This window comes from Lynx rufus, unplaced genomic scaffold, assembly GCF_022079265.1.
Source record: "Lynx rufus isolate CCGP_SWC_20201006 ecotype Redwood Valley unplaced genomic scaffold, mLynRuf1.p SCAF_19, whole genome shotgun sequence".
NCBI classification, from domain to species: Eukaryota; Metazoa; Chordata; class Mammalia; order Carnivora; family Felidae; genus Lynx; species Lynx rufus.
The window spans coordinates 21,993,478-21,997,918 of record NW_025814833.1 but is presented as its reverse complement, the minus strand read 5'-3'; the positions used below and the strand labels follow the sequence as shown (position 1 = coordinate 21,997,918).

The window sequence follows — 4,441 nt, the reverse complement described above, 5'->3', positions numbered from 1 at the left end:
GTTCTGTTCCATTGGTTTATATGTCTGTTTTTTTATGTCAATAACATACTGTTTTGATTATAATAGCTTTGTAATATAGTTTGGAATAAGGAAGTTTGTTGTCTCCAGCTTTGTTCTTTCTCAAGATTGCTTCAGTTATTCAGGGTCTTTTGTGGTAGTATATGAATTTTAGGATTGCTTTTTCCTGCTACTGTGAAAAATGCCATAAGAATTATATTGAATTTGTAGATTATGTTGAATAGCATAGAGAATTTAACAATATTAATACTCCCAATCCACAAACATGGAAACAAATATTTCAATTTATTTGTTTCTTTTTTCATTTCTTACAGTTTTAGTGTACAGATTATTAACCTTTATGGTTAAATTTATCCCTAAGTATCTTATTATTTTTAATGCTATTATACATAGAATTGTTTTCTTAATTTTATTTTTGGATAGTTCATTGCTAGCATATAGAAATGAAGCTGATTTTTTCTATATTGAGTTTGTGTCCTGCAGCTTTACTAAGTTTATTTATTAGTTCTATCATTTCTTTTTAATTTTTAAGGATTTTGTATATTAAAGATCATGTAAACCAAAGAAACAATTTAACTAATTCTTTTCTCATTTGAACCCTTTTATTATTTTTTCCTAATTTTTTGTGTAAGACATCCAGTACTATGTTTGAATGGAAGTGGTGAGAGTGGGCACCATTATCTTGTTCCTGATCTTTGGGGTAATATTTCAGATTCTTACTAATAAGTATGTTGTTAGCTGTGGGCTTGTCCAAAAGGCCTTTATTATATTAATGTATATTACTTCTTTTACTATTTCATTAGAATTTTTATCATGAAAGGATGTTCACTTTTTTAAAATTCTTTTTCTACATCTGTTGGGATGATCATGTTTTTTATTCTTCATTCTGTTAATGTGGTATATCACATGTATTGACTTACATGCGTTGAACCATTCTTTCTTCCCAGAGATAAATTCCACTTGATCATGGTGTATGATCCATTTAATGTGCTCTTGAATTTGTTTGTAGTATTTTGTTGAAAATTTTGCCTCACTATTGATCAGGGATATTGGCACACAGTTTTCTTTCTTATAGTGAGTGCCCTTATCTGGTTTTAGTATCAAGGTAATGCTGGCCTTGTAAAACGAATTTTGGAGTTTTCTCTCCTCTTCAAATTTTTAGAATATTTTCAGAGGAATTAACATTAATTCTTCTTTAAGAGTTTAGTAGAATTCACCTGTGAAGTCTTGGGCTTTTCTTTGTTGGGAGGATTTTGATTACTGAACCAATCTCCTTACTCATTATTAGTCTGTTCAGAATTTCTATTTCTTCATGTTTCAGTCCTTGTAGGTTGTATGTTTCTAGGAATTTATGTTGTCTAATTTGTTGGCATATAATTTTTCATAGCAGGCTCTCATGATATTCTGTATTTCTGTTGTATCAGTTGTAACATGCCCTCTTTCACTTATATTTTATTATTTGAGTTCTCTTTTTTTTCGTGGTAAGTGTATCTAGATGTTGGTGAATTTTGTCTATTTTTTTAATAAACCAACTCAGTGTCTTTGATATTTTCTACTGTTTTAATATTCTCTACTTCATTTATTTCTGCTTTATACTTTATTTTCTTTCTTGTGCTAACTTTGGGTTATTTTGTTCTTCTAGTTTCTGGAGGTATAAAGTTAGGTTGTTTATTGGAGATATTTATTTTTTCTTAACATATGCATTTATCACTATGAACTTCACTCTTAGAACTATTTATGGTGTATCCCGTAAGTTTTGAAATGTTTCCATTTTTGTTTATTTCAAACTTTGTTTTAAGTTTCCCTTTGGTTACTTCTTTGAACCATTGGTTGTTCATAAATGCGTTCTTTAGTTTCCATGTATTTGTTTATTTTCAAGTTCTATTTCTGTTATTGATTGTTAATTTCATATCATTGTGGATAGAAAAGACAGTTGGCATGATTTAAATCTTTTGCTAAGACTTGTTTTGTGACCCAGCATATGATCTGTGCTAGAGAATGTTCCATGAATGCTTAACAAGTATGTGTATTCTACTGCTATAGGAAGGAATGATATGTTTGTTAGGTTTTACATGGTCTAAAGTATGGTTGAAGTCCAAAGTTTCCTTATTGGTTTTATGTGGATGATGTATACATTGTTGAAATTGGTATATTGATGCCTCCTACAATTATTATATTTTTCTATTTCTCCCTTCAGTTCTGTTGGTATTTGTTTAGTATATTTATCAGCTCAGATATTGAGTGCATATATATTTATAATTATCTTATCCTCTTGATGTATTTATTCCTTTTTCATAGTATAATGAACTTTTTCTGTTGTTACAGTTTTTGACTTGAGATATATCTTGTCATATAAGTATAGCTACCTTTGTTGTCTTTTAGTTTACTTTTCATCTACGTGGGTTATCTTTTTCTATCCCTTTACTTTGAGACTATGTATGTCCTTAAAGCTCAAGTGAATCTCTTATAGACAGCATATAGTTGGGAATTGGTTTTTTTTCTTTTTTCTTTAAGGTGTACACTTTATTGAACTGGTTTCAAGTCAGTGTACAGGTAAGACCTGGCTGCCTTTGTGCCTCAACCATACTCCAAGGGAGACTGAAAGTCTTCATACATCTCAGCTTGGAGGGACAAAAATGGAGGCTATGAGGGCAGACCATTCAAAGTAAAACAAAAAGAGCAAGTATTAAGACAACTATTGTAAAAATGCAGACTACTTAATTTACACAAAAGTAATGCTATCACCCTTCCTTGTGTGGACTCCATGAGAACTGAATCTTCTCAGGGAGAAATGGGGAGGCCTTTGGGAAGATTAGGGGCTTTCTGTAACAATGCATCTCATGATATTTGGAATAACTTTAAAAAAGAACAATGTAGAAAGTCATTGGCCACACAGTAGAACTTTGGAAATGCTTGTCCTAACCAACTGCTGTCACCTTCACTATTCCAGTTTTTAAATCTTGAGTCAAACACCAAAAAAAAAAAAATCCAAAAACAAAAAACAAAACAAATTTTAAAAAATAAATAAAGCCATGCCAATCTCATCTCGTTTTCTGCACAAGTTAGGGTTTGTCAAGAAATGGTGTATCATGACTAAAGTAACAGGCTGCCTAGAAGCATTTTCAGTGGATAGTGTAGGGGCCCAACTCATCGTTCTCCTGCTTGCTGATCCACATCTGCTGGAAGGTAGACAGTGAGGCCAGAATGGAGCTGCTGATCCACAGTGTACTTGTGTTCAGGAGATGTGAAGATCTTAATATTGTGCTGGGTGCCAGGACAATGATCTCCTTTTGTGTCCTATCAGTGATTCTGGGGTGCTAAGTGGTTCTACCAGATAGTACCTTGTTGGTGTACAGGTCCTTGTGGATGCCAACATCACACTTCATGATGGGGCTAAAGGTAGTTTCACATATACCACAGGATTCCATGCCCAGGAAGAAAGGCTGGAAGAATACCTTGGTGCAGTGGTACTGCACATAGCCAATTGTGATGACCTGCCTGTCTGGCAGTGCATACCTCTTTCTCAGGGAGGAGCTGGAGGCCACAGTGGCCATCTACTGTTCAAAATACAGGAGGATGTAGCACAGCTTCTCCTTCATTGTAACACATGATTTCCTGTTTGGTAGTGGTGGTGAAACTGTAGCCATATTCTATAAGAATCTTTATAAAGTAGTCTGCCATGTCCAATCCAGCTAGGTTCAGATGCAGGATGGTATGGGGAAGGGCATATCCCTCACAGATGGGCACAGTATGGGGTGCCCTGTCACCAGAGTCCATCATGATGCCAGTGGTAAGGCCAGAGTAGGACAGGGACAGGATGGCCTGGATAGTCACATGGCTGGGATGTTGGTCTCAAACATGATCTGAGTAATCTTCCCATGGTTGGCACTGGGGCTCAGGGGAACTTGGTCAGTGAGCATGGAGTGCTCCTTGGGGGCCACACAAAACATGTTGTATAAGGTGTAGTGACAGATCTTCTCCATGTTATTTTAGTTGGTGATGATGCTGTGGTGGATGGGGTACTTCAGAGTCAGGATGCCCTTTTTGCTCTGGGCCTCATCACTCATGTAGTAGTCCTCTGGCCCATGCCCACCACCATGACCTGGTGCCAGGGAACATGCCATGATGGAGGGGAAGACAGCCTGGGAAGCATTGTGGGCTGTGAGGCCAGACTTGTACATGTTTATTAAATTTCAGCCACTCAATGACCTTTTATTGGAGAGTTTAAGTCATTTATGTTTAAAGTAATTATTGATACATAAGAACTTAGCAGCACTATCTTTTAAATTATATAATATATATATTTATTATATATATAATTATATCTAATTATATTTATATATAATTTAATTTGTATTTGTTTATAAATATGTTTATATATTAAAATATATTCTTTATAAATATATAAAATATATCCTTGGTA

At 34.5% G+C, this 4,441-nt stretch overlaps 1 pseudogene; it reads right to left on the bottom strand.

Moving 5' to 3' along the window:
• Positions 1-3,128: 3,128 nt before the first annotated feature.
• LOC124514006 (actin, clone 302-like) lies at positions 3,129-4,199 on the bottom strand (annotated as a pseudogene).
• Positions 4,200-4,441: the final 242 nt, after the last annotated feature.